The 23436-nt window shown below is 34.8% G+C and overlaps 1 protein-coding gene across 1 annotated transcript in view; it reads right to left on the reverse strand.

Annotated features, from left to right (window-relative positions):
- Window positions 1-21982, reverse strand: part of LOC120635602 (lachesin-like) — a 177895-nt gene extending 155913 nt beyond the window's left edge. The window contains exon 1 of the mRNA XM_039906617.1: window positions 21942-21982. The gene's annotated coding sequence lies outside the window, so the exon portion shown is untranslated. The remainder of the gene's footprint in view (window positions 1-21941) is intronic.
- Between the last annotated feature and the right edge of the window lie 1454 nt (window positions 21983-23436).

Consider the following 23436-nt stretch of genomic DNA (forward strand, 5'->3'; position numbering starts at 1 on the left):
ATTGATACTACCGCTAAAAAACCGGTCGATGCCCACATTTTAATAGACCCCCTTCATGTTGATAAGGATTTTACAAATAACGATGCTAATTATGTTTTTGTTGAAATTCCCGACCAAAATACAAATCAAGAATATAATGTGGTTAGCGATCTATCAGATATCAACCTATCTAAATCAAATAAAACTGATTCAGTATTACAAGTGATACCCTGTGAAGGTCAAGAACATAGTAATTTAATTTATGATACCAATATGCATGTCATAAACGCTAGTAACAACCATAATTCACAATCAGAAATAACACTCAGTGGGAATGAAGGAAATATGGAGTTCCAAAATATGATATTACCGGAATTACCGGTAATACTGGACACCGTTCCAAATGATAATTTACTGGAAATATCTGATAAAGTTACTGAATGTAGAAACACATTCGAAAATTCAATTATTTTAAACGAAGCAAAAGATGATAAAAATGTAAATGGTGGAAACATTAATTTAGTTCCTAGCAATGAAATAACTGAAATTAACCTCAATTTAGAAAATACAAATGCTATAAATGCAACCAACAAAAATATTATATTAAATAATGTACTTAACAATGGGGCTATGACACCTCAAATCAATGAAATAGAAATAGTAGAAAATACGGTAGGTGTTGAAACAAATGTGATAGACGATCAAGTGCCTAATGATAAGAAAAACATTATTATAACTGAAAAAACTCCTCACGGTCACAGTATTAACGATGTTACTTTGTTCACGCCTTCAAAGTCATTGGCTCAGTCACCAGGCTCAAGTAAAAGTATTTTAATTTCACATGAAAATATACACCAGATAATCCCAGATTTAAATCCCTTCGTTAAACTTGAAAAGGCACCAATGAATTATAAGAAACCAGAATTAGATAGCTATTTTAAATTCATTAACCCGAACATCATAACTAACACACTTCCACTTATAGCCCAAATAAGTGATTTGAATACAATACCTAAAGCGAATCTAAAATCAGAATTTTCATGTAACAATGTTGATAATTCTGTAATAACAGACTGTTACAATTTTCCAACCATTAGTATGGACATAAAAAAGGTACCACAGAGTCAAATGCATCACTATCACTATGGTTTTGATGATTTTTCAAAACCTTGCAATCATATAAATGAACATGTATTAAATAATAAACAGCACTACCATGCTCTTCCTTGGAGTTATTCCCAATATAGTAACATACCAAATCGAAACCAACAAAAGTTGGAGTATGAAGATCAGAAGCACAACTTTAATGTTCCTTGCAATTGGCCTTGTAATATCCTTAAGACAACTCCAGGAGGCATAGATCCTCTTAAAAATCAATATACTCGAAATGTATTTACATCTTTCTCAAATAATAAAAACATAATAAAATATGTAGAACCAGATGCAAGTCGAAAATCAGAAAACATTTTAGATTTACCCAAATCAAATCAAAACAACATTTATTTTCAAAATGCACTAGGAGCAATATCACAAATAAAAGATATGAACTTTCTAAACGCTATACAAGGTCAGAATAAAACTGATCAAAGTCAAATTGTTACCAACATGCCTGGTAACGATAGTATTGTTAAGTATATACATCCTGATAAATACAATGCAATAGTCTACCCAACTGTACCTGTAAGCTATGCATACTCTAGTGACAAATTGTACCAACCAATTGACGAAACAAAATATTCAAAAACATACTATATGCCCGATTCGTGCGCTTACAAAAATCTTTTAACTTTGGATGGTCAAGTAAAACCCACAATAAATACTCCTCCGATTTCTTTTATTTCTACAGGAGATACGACATTAGTTAACAATAATGTGCCACGGGATCATAAGCATATAGATGGAGAACTCTTTCCTATCTATAACAGCCATCTTATTCAAGCAAAGGTTCCTATAACATGTACATTAAGTATGCCTAAAAGCCAAAATTATAACACTTATTTAAGCAATTTGGGAGAAATAAAAGGGAAAATGTTTCCATTCACAAGTACGTTAACACCATTCGCGTCTGAAAAAGATATCTCTAATGAAGGCCTGTACAAAAATCTGTTAACTATTAGACCTGAATTCGTATACGATCCTAAATATCAAGTTATCAATAATATATCTGGAACAAAAGGGCATCTAATTTTACCAATCAAAATTGAAAATGTTACAGCATACAATGTCTCGGAGACAATAAATCGAAATGAACCCATTATAAAATATGTCCAGTATATACCGCCAAGGCAAACAACAGTTCTTCCGCCCAATTTCAATAGTTTACCATCTCTGTATTATTCATCACTTTTCAACAACAATCCTTCAACTAAAAATCGTTGTAATAGCTTTTTGTCAAATTTCCGATCTCCGTTATATCAAAGAAGTTACGCACAACACGGCAAATTGTCTGACTTAACAGTGTCAGAGGAAAATTCAAAAATTGAACGTTTAACTGAAGATTTACATGAAACAGAATTTCCTTATAATGATAATTATAATGCCGGAAATTCAAACCCAATATTACTCCAAACTATGTATAAACCGTTGAATGCAAAAGTTTTATATCCATTACCTATATCTACTGTCCCAATTATGACAGACTCTGCCTATTACAAGCCTTTTTCCGGTCCGGTTTCTCAAAAATCTGTTTATCCTATTCATCCTTCATCAATCTCTCCAATACAAGATAAAAAAATTACCTCAGATGCAGACATGACAACCAACCTGTTACCATTGCTTTGTCCACCTTGTCTAAATTTAAATAAACGAAATTTTTATCACACAACACTATCTAATCTAAAATCTTATCCTCTCCGTTTAAATAAAGAATCCTATAATACAGAACGAAAAAGTTCTAATCTAGATTCTCAAGCTGTCTATTTTTCGAATTTGAAATCTGGCGATACTAAGAATATAAAAAATTGTTTAGACACTTCAATTGTGATACCTTTAAATAGCGTAATGCAAGATAAACAAACACCTACAACGTTGCTTACAGACACAGCTTCACTTAAACCCATTGTCGTATTAGATACCTTGATGCAATCTAAACGGCGCAAAGTTGTACCGTTAACGCAAGAAGGTAAATATACATACTATGAAACTACACCACGTTATAGTGATACTGTAATGCAACCTTTAGCGCAAAGTGCCTTACCACAAAATATAATTACATATATAAACGCTGTTCCTCCCAATTTTATTACATCACCTTCACCAGATATTAATTCATCTACTGATACAATTACTTCTCCATATTTTTCACACATATCGCACGTTGATGCTATTAAACCAAAAACGGAATCTTCTCAGTTAAATTTGAGCCCATCTATCTCCGCAAATAAATATTTAACTTTTTTAAATTCATTCCATAATCCATTACAAAAAAAACCAATAGCCCCACAGAATATTTTAGCAGAATATAAGTCCCAGTGTGATGTTTTATCATCCCCACTGAATTTCTTAAAATACACATCAAATGCGCAGCCTATTTTACAAGAAACTAGAACTGCACCAAATAAAGCAATCAATATTCCAGTATTGCAAGTTACTCCATCAGATTTATCAATTTCGCAAAGTTTACATATTTCACCGAACAATTATGATTCTATATCAAATGCCTATGATTTTAAATCTAATCCAGGTGATATATTATCAGCAGCATCACCATCCGCTGTGAAAGCTTCAATCGCATTTTTTCCAGATGATTATACAAGTTTTCAAAATCCTTCCCCATCAGCACCCCAATCTGTTATCACAAATTTATCACCGATTGAGAAACTAGAAAATACCCCACTAAAACTTTTAGACCCAACCAAAGAAACTTATACTCATTCCATGAAAGATTTAAAACCTCCAGAATTTTCACAAAATTACGTAATGTCTCCTTATTTTGCTAATTCAATGATAAAATATTTGGTACCGGATAAAAATCTAGGAAATATACCAAATGAACTATCAGCTGCCAAAAAAGCATCTTATACACTTCCCATTAAAGCTTTAAAACCTCCAGTATTTTCGCCAGATGACGTAATGACTCCATATTTTGCTAATTTCAATAAAATACCATTTCCGCTTACCAATTTTAAAAGCATTCGGTCTGAAACACAAGCAAATAATAAAAACATAATAGAAATTATAGCTCCTCCAATTATAGAACCTGCAGAATCACTTAAGCAAGGTAATGCAGATTCTATGCCCTTATCACTGAGCGAAATATCAATTACACCTCCCTATAAGAAAAAAATTCCATCATCTGTACCACTGCAGGCTATAATTTCTACTAACTTAAACCCTGATTCAGTTTCAAGTAACAAAATTACTCCTTGGCTGTATAATCCCAATATGCTTTCTCCACAGAATCCAGTTACTTGGTTTACTCCTTGCAAATCACAAAGGCCAAAACCAATTCTGGGAATAAAAAATAATAATGCAGTTAGTCCTTATGAAATACCTCAATTTGATAAAGAGTTAGTATCACATAAAACTCTTCCTTCGAGTTATGCAGAAAGTTATGGGCTACCAAGCCAAGTTGCGTATACTAAACCGACACCTCTTCAACCAATTGCAAATCACGCACAGTTGCCTTTAACAATGGTGTCACACACTACCCCAATGAGTATCGATATGCATTTACAAACTCCGCTGACTTCAATAATGAACAATTTTTCAAACCAAATCAAATTTACAGAATCCAATATTGCATTTCCTACTTTACGATCTAAAAATAGTTTTTTAGTTAAACCATTACCACCTATATATGCAAATCATTCACAAAGTAAAGTAACATATATTCCAGCAATTTCGAACAATATGATAAATCCTATTCATGTTTTGAATCCTAACTCGTCAGAAACATCGAAACCTGGAGAAGGTTACGATGTTTTATCAAACCCACTGAATTTCCTAAAATACATATCAAATGCGCAACCTATTTCACAAGAAACCAAATTTGGATCAAGTGAAGTTAACAAAACTCCAGTATTTCAAGTTACTCCATCAGATTTATCAGTTTCGCAAAGTTTACATATTTCACCTAACAATTTTGATTCTATATCAAATCCCCATGATGTTAAATTTAATCCAGGTGATATATTATCTGCAGCTATATCACCATTAGGTTTTCATTCACATGTTTCTACTTGGTTAAATTCTCCCCAAAATAAATATACTGTTTGGCCTTCTTTGTTACCATATAGTAAAATCTTAAGTAACACACCAAATGCTGTGTTAGGTCCTGAATTAGGTAAAATGTCTTTAGATTCTGGACCTGGACATATTTATAGTAACACTGTCATTCCATCACCTGGATCGGCTAGTTGGTCACCGCTTTCGAAACCAATGTTACAAACACAATATTTATTACCTTACCCCTATAGCGTTCAATCACAAGTGCATCGCGCTAAAACAGATACAAAAAACCTAGATTTAAATTCTATACATCAAATAGAGCCCTCTTTGTCAACAGATAATATAAACGAAACAGACATCAATTTCAGCGTACTTCCGAATACTTATCAAGCCGTATCATCGATTCCACTAATCCAAAGTACATCTTTTTCGCATCCAAAATCTAATTATGCTACAAAATGGGCAAATATGGAAGACAATACTAAACTTACAACCTCTTCATTGTCTTCAAATACAAATGTAAATAACTCAAATTCTGTACCATCACAATTTACAGCATCATCGCTACAATCGTCAGCTACAAATCAACTTCCATCAACCCTAACATATATTTCTGGAGGCCATAAAGATATACCTGTATCTTCAGCAGGTTATACCCCTTTTAGTTCATTGGCAAGGAAATATTTAAGACCATTCGTAAAAGAAGGTGAAGAAGAGCCAATGTCTATATTTGATTCATTAGTAACTCAAAGTTATAACCCAACTTTTGGGACCAAAGACCCGACACAGTCAAATACTAATCCCAATTCTCAAAGATCTACATATTTCACAAATCATTACGGCATATTTCCTATAACAAAAGAAGACAATTCTAAATCATATCAAAAACCATCACTTAATAATTTAATTTATGAATATGAAAATAAATATCAAAATAATCAAATCGTAACTCCTAAAATAGTGGATAATATACCTCAGGTAACTAACGCAAATGAACCATTCCTACAAGTAGGTAACTATGAAAGTATACCAGAACCGAACAACGCAATAAATAAAATGAATGAAATTTTGCGGAACCATATAAAAAAATCTGATTTATTAGCTAATATTCTTAATAAAAAGGTTACAACAATACCATTAACTAATATAGGTATAGCTAAATCTGAACCAACGGAAACAAATCAAGTCTATAATGTAAAAACTGATAATCCAGATATAATTCTGCAAGCCTGGCCTACTACAGTCAGAGTTTTAAAAGCGAAAATTGTACTTGATAACGATGAAATACATGCTTTAAATTTTCGCCCTGTAGTAAAAGTTAAAAATGCGCAATACAGCAATGAAGTAGTTAAAAACATAGTGGTAGACTATGTTAGCAAAACATATGGTAAACCTTTGATTGCACCAGCGTTTCAAGATTATCGTAAACTCTATACGTTTGTCGACGATATAGATAAAAGTTTTATCAAAAATGATAGAATTTATATCGTCTGGTCAAATGTTTGAGATTGTGTATGCTAAAGGTTGTATATATGTAATGTACTCGCGGTTCAACTCGCGTCAACCATAAGTCCAAACGAAAAGTTATATTATGCATGACGCGACCTTGACATGATCTGACTCATAGACTTAACTTCCTTTCCACATTAAGCATAATTTGCTATCTTCCGCGAACAGCAGGTGAATCTGTACGGTGCAACTCATATTCGTTTGACGGTCGATTGGCGCACTGGGCAGCGACCCTGCTTTCTGAGTCCAAGGTCGTGGGTTCGATTCCCGCAACTGGAAAATGTTTGTGTGATGAACATGAATGTTTTTCAGTGTCTGGGTGTTTATCTGTACTCCACACCGAACAGTTCTTCCGCAGGGTGCTCTCTACGCACGTTTCGCTCCGACACCGGAGCATCCTCAGAAGATGTTCACTTAACAATGAACAATTGTTAAATCACCCCCGTATGAACTTTTCATTATCTCCTTATGCGGTTAGCATGTCCTCGATGATAAAAGTTCCCCAAAAACTAAAGTGTCTACTTAGCAGCAGTAGTGCTTTTTGTGACAGAGCTCGTCCGGGGAGATGATAAACTGGTAATTTTTCAGATCACACCAGGTGTAAGAGTATCTCTTAGCCATTCATTATACCCTGGTACTTCTTAGCCAGCAAAAAATACCCTGGTATTCCTTTATATTAGCTCAGTTTATTCTGGCGCTCCTTAAACCATATTGTAGTAGTAGTAGTAGAGCTTTTTGTGACAGAGCTCGTCCGGGGAGACGATAATCTGGTAATTTTTAAGATCATACCAGGTGTAAGAGTACCTCTTAGCGATTCATTATACCCTGGTACTTCTTAGCCAGCTAAAATGTCCTGGTTTTCCTTTATATACCCAGTATATTCTGGCGCTCCTTAAAACATATTGTAATAATAATAATAAAACTGCATTGTTGCAATACTGTATTCCAGTCTGAAGGTCCTGGGTGCCGGTGTAATTACAGGCATATGAGACTTAACACCTACGCATCAAGTTAATGGACACAAGGCGGACATTGCAGGACGTGCTCCTTACATGCCCTGCGAAGTGTTGCTCTGTTAATATAAGTCAAAGTCAAAGTCAAAAATATCCTTATTAAAGTAGGCCCATAGGTGGCACTTTTGATGCGTACAAAAGAATTACACGGTAGTGAGATGATGGCGATAACCACATTCGTAAACTTAAAACTAAAGCTACGAGGGTTCCAAACGCGTCCTAGTCTAAGAAGTAGCCCACAACAAACTTAGCCGGGAGTTTTTTTTTGTTATCACCATCTCACAATGTCATTTTAAATTATTAGAAGTGCAACCTGGTTAGAGCAATAATTATTTAATAACAATAATACTTTTTTCTCGATTACGTAGTCCTTAATACTATAATAGGACTTTTCTATAAGCTTACGTTTAAAACAAACTTTGAACTTTTTATATATCTGTCAACTTGACCCATGTCATCTGATTGGTCTGTCAATTATTACAATAAAAAAAAAGGGCGTGGTTGCCGGTGTAGTTACAGACACAACCAAACCAGCCTTGAAGAAATGGCTCTTACAAAATTCATTTTAGTCAGTCAAAGAGTTTTTAGTGCACAATAATATTTGACTAGATATATATACCTAACTAGCGGACCCTCGCGACTTCGTCCGCTTATAAGTCAATCGAGAAGCTAGAATAGATGTGATGATAACATCATAATCATCGTAGCTAGCATGTACCTACTGTTATTTTAAGTGGTATCAGTATACCACTTATAATAATGACAACTGTCATCCATGTCAGTTGATACATCCATCCATACAACCATCCTCACAAACTTTCGCATTTAAAATATTAGTAGGATGGTACGCATGCATTCGATCGCTGTCCCATATACCTTGCGACTTAATGTTATTTGTGAAGAGTTATGTCCTTTATCTCTGACAATTTTTATCAGATCCTTATTAAAATAAGACAATACATGCTTGATAGTATACACTTTCAAGAAGAAGAAGAAGAAATATTTTATTGCACACAAACATCAGAATATACATAAAATATAGAATAAACAACAACAAGAATTGTAGGCATGCAAAGGCGGCCTTATTGCTACAAGCAATCTCTTACAGGCAACTTCTGGCAGAAGGAAAATATATACTACATATAATATACATATATATTCGGCAATAAATAGACATACATATAAAATAAATAAATATATAAATGCATATGTATATATAAATACAAATATAATTAAATAATGAAAAAAGAAAAATACAAATAATACACATTAATTACGATATTTTTTCACAATTACTTCACTCAAAGACAAATAGTAGTCTTTAAGATTACATTTAAAATGGGAAGGGATTGACTTTTACGGATGTCAGCAGGCAAATTATTCCAAAGCACAACAGCCTTAAAAGTGGACGAGAAATATCAAATCTTTCAAATAAAAAATCAATGTTCAATGATAATATACAACGTGTAAATGCAAACCGAAATATTTCTTAAGAGGCATTAGACTTTATTTACTGTCTCCGAGACTTATCTGTTAAACGGAAAGTTAGAAATCAGATACAGCCCTAACATCACATGCAAAAGTGAAAACGGTGATTATAATAACATATGATAAACGACTAAGACACCGGAAGGTATCTTTGCATCGTTTGAGTCCATGTAGGACTGCGGTGCATCGATAATGCAGTCGTATTTATATCAAAATACCCACCAACTCAATGTCATGAACATAAATATCTGGCAAACATAAAATTATAGTTATCAAAAGTTTAATTATTTACCCACTGTATAAATTTACTGTAACACATAATAATTAATAAAAATTGTTATTTTTTTTAATTTAAATGTATTTTAGTATAAACTTTAATAGGAAAATGTTTAAATGTAAGATTATGTAAAATGTATTATAGAACTAATATTATTTACTCTTTAGCTCTGTAACTATGCTATTATGTTTACAATAAATAAGTATTTATTAATAACACACGTTTTATTTCATCTTACATACTTCTTATTGTGATTCCTAAGATAATCTTTCATATGAGCGAAGGCTTGCAAACCTGGGACTCAGCACCCTCAAAAGTAGGCGAGAAAGAGGCGATCTCATTGAAACTTATAAAATATTAAATAAGTATTACAACATGCCGAATTTTGAGGAATTATTTTCAAAAAAGAGTAACCCCAGATTAAGGAGCTATGGTCTCAAACTTGAATATCAGCAGGCATCGTCTAATCCTTCCAAGCACTTTATCAGCAATAGAGTTATACAAATGTGGAATGCCTTGCCTGAAGATGTAGTGACTGCAGAATCACTGAATCAGTTTAAGAATAGACTGGATAAACATCAAAAAGACAAAGAGCGCAAGAAATGATATAGACGCATCAGCGAAAGCTGCTTAGTCTATTAAATAATAATAAAATAATAATAATAATAATCTAAAGCAAAGCCTGCAAGCTTTTCAAGTATCTTTGCATCGTTCGAGTCTATACAGGACTGAATTTTCTGACAGAATTTTCTCTGGTCTGCTCAGCACGGCTAGTATGGGCAAGAGACTATTATCTTCCCGGGAAAGGATATAAATTTATCTTCTCCCACAGCTTTATCAACTCTCAGAGCACTGGCGCACTAGTGGAAATAATATCCAAATAATTTGTGTGTTATAATAAACCGGTAAACTTCTCCTATACCATGTTCCCGTGATTTATAAGATGGAGAAGTTAATTATATCCTCTATCGGGGATATATTTTGATATTAAGAAGAATAAGAAACACTTAATATACTTAAAACTTTAACACTTAAAACGTATTAGAACTTTAGTAGGATAGCGATGAGGCCACGAAAAGATGCAAATAAACATACCATACAAATATCACTTTATTAATTTACTTTATAAACTATGACAATATGAACGTATCGTCTTACAACGATCCAACCCGCCAAGAAGAAAACCCAATTTCCCGCCAAAACTCATAGCGTCCAGGTAGAATCTAAGCAATTTGATTAGTTCCCGCCGTTATGCGTCTACCGGCTAAACCAATCGGAGAATGACAACCGATCGTCTCGTTCAAAAATAAGATTAAATTAACAGATTTAACAGACATTAAACAATAATGCTAGTTAAATTTAAATCCTAACAATCGTATAACACACAGGAAAAGAAACAGTAAGGAGTATACAGTACACAATGTAGACATGCAAAGGCCTTATTGCTGCAAGCAATCTCTCACAGGCAACCTTTGTAGATAGGACTCACAGCAAGAGAACGGGATAGTGCCAAAAGTGTTGATACATAAATACCAAATGTAAAGATACAAATACATATATAATTTAAATAAATATACGTAATACATATATAAATATAAAATATACATGTAAACTGAACTGTGCCTCGCTGCGGTGGTTTCGAGGACGTTTTATGTTTTATTTAGTTTTAAATAGTTTATTTTAGGTTATATTTATAAAACAATTATTTTAAAGCTACTTTTACATTTCTTTAATATTATTTACTATGTAACTATGTACTTATTAATTTCTTTTAACAAGTAGTTTTGTAAAGTTTTGATTTAAAGTTGATATGACATTACATCAGTGATCTGTAATTATTAGTTTTAAATATACATAATATATAAATATACATAATATATATAAATATATAACAAACATAATATATAAGTAGATTTTAACACACAATTTAAAAGAAAGAATTTAAAGAATCTACTTCAAATTCCATCACTCAAAGAGAGGTAGTAGTCCTTCAGAAGACTATTAAATATCGGAAGGGAACTTCTTTCACGGATTATTATTACACAACAATTACAAAACAATTACACGTATATTATTTCTACTGGTGCGCCAGTGCTTTGAGAGTTCATTTTATTTTTTATTTATTTCATTAGATATACCAACGATACACTGTATTATCGTTAATCATTTTACATTATAGTTTACTAGCTGTTGCCCGCGACTTAGTCTGCGTTTGTTTTTGTTTTTTTGATGTGGCATTAAATTTAGTTGTACTTCTAAAAACAATAAAGTATTCAGTATCGCTAAGCCTTAAATGAGGAGTTTGCTGCTGAGGAGTTCTGGCCTCTATCTCTAACCAAAGTTTAGGCAAAATTAAACTCTATAGTAGAAAAATAGTTATTTAAATCGGTTATAATTTGTCGGAGTTATGGTGTAAAATAGTCAAACACTCATCCCCTCTCTCAAAAGAACCGAGCTTATTGTCAGGAAAAAAGTATCCTATATTACTTCTAACACTTCCACGAATATGTGAACAAAGTTACATGAGGATCCGTTAACTGGTTTTTGCGTGAAAGAGTAACTAACAAACTTACATTGACATTTATAATATAAGTAGGGATAGGGATTGTCCGAGTACAGTTATCACTTACAGTTAATAAAGCTGTGGGAGAAGATACATTTTTATCCATTCCCCGGAGATATAATTGTCTCCTGCCCATGCTACCTGTACTGAGCAGACCAGAGACAATTCTGAAATCATAATAGTTACCTCCGACGGGAATAGAACCTGCGACATATTACCACAAAACTCACAACTACACTGCTGCTGCAAGCTGTTGTATACTTCAGACGGTGGAAGAAGTTTCTACCGTTAAAAACTAAAATTCTCTTAGCTAATTCTCTTCTATTACCTATTTTAGACTATGCTGATATTTGCTACTTGGATTTATCAGAGACCATGCTCGATAAACTGGAGAGGCTAAGCAGAACGTATGTATACGGTTTATCTTTGGTATACGTAAGTTTGATCATGTGTCCGAGTATCGTTCTCGGTTAAACTGGCTACCAATTCGATCACGTAGGAACTTGCACGCTCTTTGTCTTTTATATTCTATTTTATTTTATCCTCAGACGCCACCATATTTAAAAGAGCGATTCAACTTTCTTGGTAGCAATGTTCAGTGCTATTTGAGGGCTAAGGATGACAACAGGTTGCATGTTCCTGCCAGTCACTCGCATGCGTATGGAAATTCTTTTACAGTCAAGGTGGTTATACTCTGGAATGGATTACCAAGAGACATAAGACAGTCTAAATCATAAGTATAAGCATCTTCAAAAGTCGTTTAAAAGAATATTATTTATCTGCGGAGTCATAAACTAATATATTTGCTCTGTATGTATTTGTGTATATTTATATTTATATATATATTTAAATGTGTATGTATTTATTTCTGTATTATTTGTATTTGTATTAGCTGTTTATGTATTATTGTTATATATAGTAGATGTAGTTTATGTTATATACTTTTAAAATTGCACTATCCCGTTTCCATACTCCTTTTCTTCTTTCATTAAGGGTTGTCCGGAGGAGATCGCTTAAAGCGATAAGACCGCCTTTGCGCATTTTTATTCTTCATATATTTATGTTTTCAATTTATATTATAAATTGTGTGCAATAAAGAATTTATCTATCTATCTAACTACACCATCGCTCAACGAGAAATAATTAGTGATTAAAATATTAATGATCAAATATGGTTCACATTGAAGTTTAAAGCGCACGGGAATTATATTTAGCTAGTAATTAATTAAAACCAAGTTAGCACCACCACCTAACTGTTACCACCGTCCGCCTACCACAACCTACCACCTACCACCACCCAGTTGTACTAGTTAGCATAATAAATCACCAGCTTGTTTATTCTAAGCGCACTTAAATCAAAATTTCATGTTCGTGACTATATGCCATACGTTTATAATTAAAAGGGTGTTTTAATCAGTGTTATTGTGACGGCCGATTGGCGCAGTGGGCAGCGACCCTGCTTTCTGAGTCCAAGGCCGTGGGTTCGATTCCCACATCTGGAAAAAAAATGGTGTGATGAACATGAATGTTTTTCAGTGTCTGGGTGTTTATATGTATTTTATAAGTATTTATGTATAATATTCATAAAAATATTCATCAGTCATCTTAGTACACATAGCATAAGCTACGTTTTCTTTGGGGCTAGATGGCGATGTGTGTATTGTGAAAGCGCTCAGGGCGCGATTGGAAGAGAGTCGCAGGTTCAAATACCGGTTGTCGGTTGTGAAAATTTTTGTATGCTTTTTGAATACCAGCACGCACCTCTAAATTTTGTAAGTTATTTGCGTTTCAATTAATTAAAATATCACTTACTTCGACGGTGAAGGAAAACATCGTGAGGAAACCTGCATGCCTGAGAGTTAGTTCTACATAATGTTCTCAAAGGTGTGTGGAGTCCACCAATCCGCACTGGGCCAGCGTGGTGTGGACTACGGCCTTAACCCCTTCTCATTGTGGGAGGAGACCCGTGCCCTGTAGTGGGCCGGTAAGACGACCCTGCTTTCTGAGTCCAAGGCTCTGGGTTCCCACAACTGTAAAATGTTTTTTTTACAACAATACACACTGGGTCGCTGCCCACTGCGCCATTCGGCTGTTCAAAGAAATACAAAGTACCGTCAATATTGCCCACTTAAAATACTACACAGGTACAATGATAATCGGTTATAACTGCTACAAGCACGACACCAGTAGGTTTAGCACGAGATTTCCACGCCATCGAGCGAGCGAGCGATAAGTCGGACATTTAAGCAACAAGTTATCGTGAGTTTAAAAAAATTAAGGACTACACTTACTTATAGAACTTTGACATATGTTTTATTAATAGATTATTATTATTTGATTTAAATACTGGATAAGAATTTAATTACAAGAGCATTGTAAAAACATAGTTTTTAAGAAATCAAATTTGCATGCCAATCGATGGCGATTGTAGCACTTTTATATTATTGTACCCACCAACTATGTTACTCAATCTGCAAAAAAATAAATTGAAATTAAAAAATACACCTTAGCAAAACAGTTCTTTTTCGAGCTACTCTTAATTGAAAAAGTTAATTTTAAAAACTACACTGATTTTACTGACTTTTTAATTTTTATTCAGTATTGACTGGTATTCGGTATTGACTGTATATGTGAAAGCAATGAATAAATAAATCTATAAATAAATGTAAATGAAAGTCAAATAGGCACATATATGGCACTTTTGATGCGTACATTACATGTAAATATGACATAGAAGTGAGTTGATGGCCATAACTAAATTCGTCAACTTAAAACTAAAGCTACGAGGGTTCCAAGCGCGCCCTGGTCTAAGAAGAAGCCCACAACAAACTTATCCGGTTGTTTTTTTTGTTATCATCATTTTCAACTATTGAAGAAGCCAAGCTTTCTAATCGTTAACTTAGTCCTTACTAGGAATATAATAGGAATTTTCTATGAGCTTACGTTTAATACAAACTTTTAACAGTTTAACAGAAATGTCCAAGATACAATGCAAAAAAGAACCGTTTTACACCGATGTTGAATGATTTCTGTTATGTAAGTATGTACACGCTATGCATGTTAGCTCAGTTCAGTAAATAATGAAAATAAAGCTTAATTTGCTATACTCCGCGAACAGCAGGAGAATCTGTATGGTATGTAATTTATAATTTCTTCAATCCTTATACTCCACACCAAGCAGATCCTCGGCAATATACCCTCTACGCACGTTACCTCTACGTCCGGTTTCGAAGCGAAACGTGCGTAGAGGGTGTATATCTGTGTGGAGTATAAGGATTGAAGAAATTATAAATTACACCATACAGATTCTCCTGCTGTTCGCGGAGTTTAGCAAATTGAGCTAAATTTTCATAATATATTATGGATTTCCGCGGGGTGACGCCTGCTTCTATTCAATCAGTTAAATCAAACAGTGGCATAAAAGCAACTGTGCGTTTACTTGTGTTCTTGACGTAACAATTTCGATACTCGAAAACGACGTCTCGATTGCGTGCGAGCAAATCTCGTACTGAGGGTAAAGGGAAGTTATGAATATTGAATCTCATAATACGGGGTATTGTACAGTGCAGGTTGCGTGCATAGATTATATACAGGTATACGATCAATTTAATGTCGTGTCGATAAATGCATATGTTATTATTAATATTAAATAAATAAATAAATATACTAAAACAATACACACATCGCCATCTAGTCCCAAAGTAAGCGTAGCTTGTGTTATGGGTACTGAGTTGACTGATGAATATTTTCATGAATGATATACATAAATACTTATAATATACAGATAAACACCCAGGCACTGAAAAACATTTTTGTTCATCATACAAACATTTTTCAGTTGTGGGAACCGACCGAACACGACCTTGGACTCAGAAAGCAGGGTCGCCCACTCCGCCAATCAGCTGTCTTATAATTAAAAAAAAATAATAATAATACTTATAATACACAGATAAACACCCAACACTGAAAACCATTCATGCTCATCACACAAACATCAATCAATCAATCAAAAATACTTTATTTCACACAAGAAATAAATAAAAGAGAACAAAGGTACAAATCATTTAAATTTGCGTAACAAAGGCGGCCTTATCACTTATAGTGATTTCTTCCAGGGAACCATTATGAGGAATTGGCTCACATATGAATCGTTATAGCGGGTTAACATGTTTCAGGTGCGGGAATCGAACCCACGAAAGCAGAGTCGCTGCCCACTGCGCCACTCGGGCGTCATTGTAGGAGACTCCGACAGGCTAGGCTATTATTTTATCTGTGCAATCCATGGAGTTATGTTTTTTTTTTTAATAATTTATTGTAAAAGTTAAAAAGTTATATGTACAGACGAAACTTAACGGTCGGAGGCATTTTCTACCAGTCAAACCTTTGGGCTTGAAGCTGTGAGCTGTAGCGCAGAGATAGGAGCTCGACTTCACTTGCGGGGTGCCGAGTTCGGAACCCAGCACGCACCTCTAACTTTTCTAAGTTATGTGCGTTTTAAGTAATTAAAATATCACTTGCTTCAACGGTGAAGGAAAACATCGTGAGGAAACCTGCATGCCTGAGAGTTCTACATAATGTTCTCAAAGGTGTTTGGAGTCCACCAATCCGCACTGGGCCAGCATGGTGGACTACGGCCTTAACCCCTTCTCATTGTGGGAGGAGACCCGTGCTCTGTAGTGGGCCGGCAATGGGTTGATATGATGATGAAGGTAAGCTAAGTTAAATTTTTTCCTGTGTCTAAGGTAGGTTTATTTTGAGTTTGCATAATGCAAATAAAATGCCCGCTGCATAATTTTTCTCTGCGTTTGTTAAAAATAATATAAAATAGGTACACAAAATGCTCACCGCCTAACATGCTAACTCAAAAGTTAAACATCAAGTGCAAGTCAACAGTTTCAGTGGAAATTGATTCAAAATTATATACTGGAAGCTAAAATTAACTTTTCAATGAACTAGCTCGATGGGAAATGGTTATAGTGGGAAATTTCTACTGCATTAAGTTTTTCAAACGCCTCTTTGGTTTGGTTATGGAACGTTTGAGTACGGATCACGAGGCTGCGGTACAATTTCGATCTAAACAGGCAATAAAATTCTAAGTAATGAATTTTCAAAATTCAAAAATTCAAAATTCATAAATTCACACAGCGTCACAGAACAGCGAGACACCGTGAGCAGTGGCATCCTTACGTGGTTGATATTCCATCAACGCGCACGAAACGTTTTTTATCCACGTTTCTGATACGTACCGCTAAAATGTGGAACGCCCTCCCGGCAACTGTGTTTCCTGCCACGTATAATTTGAGTACCTTCAAGGCTAGAGTGAATAGGCTTTTTCTAGGCAAGCGTGCTCCAACCTAGACCTCATCATTGCTTTCTAACGGGCATGATTGTCGTCAAACGCTGGCCTATCGTTAATAAAAAAAAAAAAAAAATCATAATTTAAAAATTCTTGATTCCTTTCACAGGCACTTCAAGAAGAAGTTTCTATACATATATGTTAACATAGTTGTTAGGCGATTGTGACAACTACGTTCGCCAATTACGTAGGTTCCATACGTGTCCAGGTCTAACAAGAGTCCATAACAAACTTAGCCGTGTATTTTTTTTGTTATCACCATCTCACAGTCAATTAATATTTAGCTATTAAGTTATAGCAATTCATACTAAAGCTTTTTTCATCGTTAAAGTAATCCTTAATCGTCTTAATAATTCGCTCCGAAACCGGAGCATCCTCAGGAGATGTTGACTTTACAATGAATGTTTGTAAATTGCGAAACGTGCGTAGAGGGTACACTGCCGAGGATCTGTTTGGTGGTGTATAAATTACACCATGCAGATTCTCCTGCTTTTCGCAGAGTATAGCCAATTGAGCTTAATTTTCATAACATATCATGTATTTCCGCAAAGTAACGCCTGCTTCTATCCAAGAGCTTCTAGGCAGGAGGGGTTTTGACGTGACAACGTCTTATAATTCGATGGAGCCGGCTGCAAGCACGAAAAAACATGACGTATGCGGCGTTACCTCGCTCTGAGGCGTTCCATTCAAGGCTTGAAGTGCAAGCCAGAGCGCGGAACGAGCGACAAAGAGGCACAGTCGGCCTCCGCCTTCAACATCTGTCTCTCTCCTACTTGAGTGAGCGATGCGTCTGCGTGGACAGCTTCTATACAATAATACATTTACATGTTTTCGGCAAGGATGAAGTGCAGTGAAAAGTGAATGTGGTGTCTATTGTTTATAGCAACGATAATATCTATCAAACAAATAAAATTAAAATTTTCTTTTGAATAATGCAACCATTCCATCAGTATTTTCTTACGACGTTGTCACGTTCAACTATCGTCAGTAAGCCGAATTACAGACAACCAATTTTTTAACCGGTAGGAGTCCGGCACTCTCCATAGGATGTCCATGAGCATTTTCCCCTTCTAATTATAAAAAAGAGGTCATACCCACAACGGTGGTTTGTCTCGCGATTTGAAAGAATTACTTTTCCAGTATTCAGGTTGGGGTTTATCGTGAAACAGTCGTTTAAAAGATAAGCGCAGCCGGGGCACGCCGCTAGTGTCAAATAAATCACGGTATCGCATCTTGCGAGTCGTAAATCTCAAGTTTCGGATTTGAATTTACATCTTGGACAGCTGTTGCGTTTCCTGAACAGTGTTTTTAGAGGAAGAAATACAGTGGATAATAAGATACGAGTTGCCTGCTTATACTTATCGATACTCTCTGATTCGGCCGTAGTTACCTGTGTTTTATTTAACACGAGCAATTCCGCGCTTTTAGTCCGCGCAAAAGGTGCAACTAGCACGTGGACTAAATCACTTTGACAGCTGTTGCGTTCCTGAATAGTGTTCTTAGAGGAAGAAATACAGTTGATAATAAGATACGAGCTATATAGCTTATACTTATCGATATCCTCCAATTCGGCTCTAAGTACCTGTGTTTTATTTAACACGAGCAATCCCGCGCTTTTAGTCCGCGAAAAAGGTGCAACTAGCACGTGGACTAAATCACTTTGACAGCTGTTGCGTTCCTGAATAGTGTTCTTAGAGGAAGAAATACAGTTCATAATAAGCTACCAGCTTATACTTATCCATATCCTCTGATTCGGATGCAAGTACCTGGATTTATTTAACGCTAGCTTCTGCCCGCGACTTCGTCGGCGTGGACTTCAGAATAGGGTCTAAAGCTTCGCTCGTTAAAAAAATGTAATCTTACCACGGAAAATATTTGAGAGATCGGTATAGAATGTCAAATAGAATAGAATAGGAAGAAAAAAGAAAATCTATTATCTCAGTTGTAATGTTGTAATACCGCTTATGACTACACTATAGCAACGACTTCGCATTTCGCAACATACGGTTATCGAAGTTTCTGAGGGTAGATCTTTAATAATTTATATGTATACCTTAATAATAAGTTTAATATAAATGATTGCTAATCAAATAATATAAGTTCAATATGATTTCTCTGAAAGTGAATATGTAAATTATTCTTTTAAGAGAAATAAATGATTCTCTAACCTGAAGTACATGTCTGACATGCATACCAAATTTCAAAGCGGTCTGCCCGCGGCCTAGCTCTTAAACAATTTTCAATTTTCCCTCGGGAACCACTTGAAGAATCGGGATAAAAGGTAGCCTATGTTCTTTTCCATATCAAAGTCTACTTGCATGTCAAATTTCATCAATATCCGTTCAGCCGTTTTTGCATTATTGATTAACAAACATCCACACTTTCATACTAGTTGGTAGGATTAGCGGTCCCGCGCAATTTAGTCCGTGTCCTAGTTGTATGCGGACTACATCGCTTGAAGGGTATTTTTGGGGGAAACAATACAGTGATAGGGTATTTTTGGGGGAAACAATACAGTAATAATAAGATACGAGTTAGCCACTGATTTATCGACAGCATCTGCTTCGGGTACTCCCACCTGCGCTACAGTAATTTACTTTGGATAACTATAATTTGACTAGCTGTTGCCCGCGACTTAGTCTGCGTTTGTTTTTGTTTTTCGAAAGACATGTGGCATTCAATTTAGGTTATGTATTCTTATATAAAAAAGTAAGTAAGTAATTATTTAAATCGGTTATCATTTGACGGCGTTATGGTGTTAAATCGTCAAACACTTTCGTCCCCTCTCCCAAAATAACTGAGCTTTATTTCGGGATAAAAAGCCTTCTAATACCTTCAGGAATATGTGTACAATGTTTCGTGATGATCGGTTCAGTAGTTTTTGCGTGAAAGCGTAACAAACAAACTTACATTCGCATTTATAATATTAGTAGGGATAAAAGTCAAGAAGTTATGCACGAATTTTGTTGAACCAATATAGTGGGTTTTAATATACGAGCTACCAGCTGATATTAATAGATAACTTCGTTAGCGGTCGAGTACTTGTGTTTTATTTCACACAGGATCCCACCTCTTAATAAATAAAAAATAAATTTTTTGAACACTGGAAGCAGTACTCGCTCGCTCGCTCTTTCGATTCCCTACAAATCTTAATTAATAGTTCACGCGATCGAATAGGTAGACGTAAGTAAAAATCTCACACTAGCTCTGAAACTATGCCTTTGTCTAATTTAGGATTTTAATTTACACAGAAGGTATCAGGTTTTGTATAATCGTTATTGAATCTATTCGATTATCATCAATTATCATCAAATATTTTAAAAAATTGTACTATCCCGTTTCTATAATCGTAGGGTTGTCTGGAGGAGATCGCTTAAAGCGATAAGACCGCCTTTGCGCATTTTTATTTTTCTTGTATTTCTGTTTTCAATATACACACCGGCATATTTAGCGGAACGCAAAAAAAAAGGTTTGATATCAGTATCATATAAGGTTGCTGGCTGATTTATACGTCATTTAATTTAAAAAGGAATATTTTTAAATTAAGGAAATAACTGAACATCACATTTTATTCAATTGTTTTAATTTTATTCAAATACACCTTATCTGGAGCGAACTTCGAGTATTTCTTCCTTCCGAGTTTGATTTAAAATTTCATTGAAATACTGTTTTATGTTAGTTTTTTTTAAACGCGTATCTTTCTGGAGTTGTGGACTGACTAAGCCCCAACGGAGATTGCCAGGGCACTCGAGATGCGAAGAATTGGTCAAACCAACAGAGTGATATCCAAAGATCTTCGTCGACCATATATTATCTTTATTCTTTAATTGTGTGCAATTTATCTATCTATCTATTTTCATAGAACCCTGAATAGATAATTGCCATGCAATTATCGATTACTTATTATACTCTTTGTTTTTACACAAAAAAATAGAAGAATAAAAAACAGACAGAAGCAATATACAAAAGGCGGCCTTATCGCTTAGTACACGGTTTCTGTATATTCTTAATTCTGTGGCACAGATATATGTTTGCACGTTTCACTCGTTGATATAAAAAGTGTCGTAAATACCTTTATTAAATATAGTGGAACGGATACATACCACGATAAGACACGATTGAAGTACACATTCAGGAGCACATTCTACAAGGGGGCACCCAGCACTGGACAGAGCTACATGACCTTAAAGTTCTCTCCACCGGCCGCCTTTATATTCCAAGGCTAGTTCGTGAAGCGATTGAAATTCCAAAACACAAAAACTTCAATCGTGAGGACGGTTTTAAATTAGCAAGTGTGTGGAACCCAGTGTTAGAATTATGCGAACCAAGAAAGCATCGTACAGCTTCTCAAATTAAAAGTTACGATGTCAGTGTACTGTGTCGAAATGTTCGTGAAATACCGACAAAAAGAACACGAAAGCGGGTAGTCAGATTCTGCCCGTGACATCCAACTTGACATCTCGTGCCTACGCAGTCCCGTCGTGACCACGTTTTATGCTACTGGGTCGAAATATCGACAAATCCAAAATATTATACCCGTTGAACTATATTTAAGAAATGTTGATTAACAACGAAAGTCGTAAATACCTGTTCATATGTCATCCAGCGTCTCTGCAAGAGCACCTGGAAATAAACAACAAACTGTATTTACGGAAGAACGCAAGAAAGTTCGCAGAAAAAAAGGACACCGAATTCAAATTCAAAATTTCTTTATTCATGTAGGCCTATCACAGGCACTAATGAAGCGTTCATACATATATGTTTACATAATTGTAAGGGGATGGTGATAACTTCGTTCGCCAACTCAAACCTAAAGCTACGAGGGTTCCAAACGCCATCTGGACTAAGAAGAGCCCACAACAAACTTACCCGGGTAAATATTATAGCAAAATCTAAATAAAGTATACTATGTATTTATTATATATGTATATTTAGGTATATATGCAAATATATATGTTTATTTATATGCACCACCTACTTCTTTTCTTGAGCTGTGTTTAACGCCTTTGGTTGCCTGGAAGAGATCGCTATGTAGCGATAAGGCCGCCATATTGTATACTTTTTGTTAAATTTTTATTTATTATTTAACTATATGTTTAGGTGGTGTACAATAAAAGTGTATTCATTCATTAATTCATTCAAAAATTTGTATCTTTATAAGTGAGTTATAGATTAAATAACGAACTTTATGGGGTAGGCAACGTACAATACTGCATAGCGCCCCAGTCAGAGATACTAACTTCTTTTTGATGTTTTTAATGTGTGGCTTCCATGTAAGTTTACTATCTAAAGTTAAGCCCAAGTATTTTTCACAATCTGACCTACTAATGTCTATTTATTTTAAGTGGTTCAAAGACGGTAATTTTTTTTTATTTTTAGCTGCAAATATTACATAATGGGTTTTGTTTATATTAAGGGTAAGTAAATTACTCTGGAACCAAACACTAAGTAAGTTAAGATCATTTTGGGCATCTTGAATTATGTCTTCAATCTTATTTCCATAGTAAAACAAGGTGGTATCATCTGCATATAGCGACAGTTCTCCCTTAAGCCCAATTTTACTTATATTGTTTATATAAATCAGGAACAATACGGAACCAAGAATCGAGCGTTGTTAAAAAAAAAATTATAACTTAATTGAGAATCTTCACAATTTTTTGAAGTCGGTTAAAAAGCTGCTCCTACGATGCTAAAAAATCAAAAAGCCCTTAAAGTGGATTCCATTAGACCACCCCCGTGGCATTTCAAAATAAATCCCATTACATACATATAAATTGTACGCAATAAGGGTGCGTACACATGGGGATGGAAGTAATCCTATTATTGCATCCGATGTCTTTGAACCCTATTTTTTTTTTAATTCGAAATGCATATATTAATTTGTATTTATACATTTACTACTGCATAGTTCCCCATTAACAGCTTTCAATTTTTGATGTTATACTTCTTTTGGCTCTTTCGAGAAAAATGACGGGAGTAAATTTCTACGATGCGCGCGTACACTGTCACAAAAAACCGACACCCTGAAGTTAGCTATAAGATTTCACTTTCAATTGTCGAAGTCTGCGATCTCATTCCGGTG

Source organism: Pararge aegeria, chromosome 27 (assembly GCF_905163445.1).
Source record: "Pararge aegeria chromosome 27, ilParAegt1.1, whole genome shotgun sequence".
In the NCBI taxonomy this organism is placed as follows: domain Eukaryota; kingdom Metazoa; phylum Arthropoda; class Insecta; order Lepidoptera; family Nymphalidae; genus Pararge; species Pararge aegeria.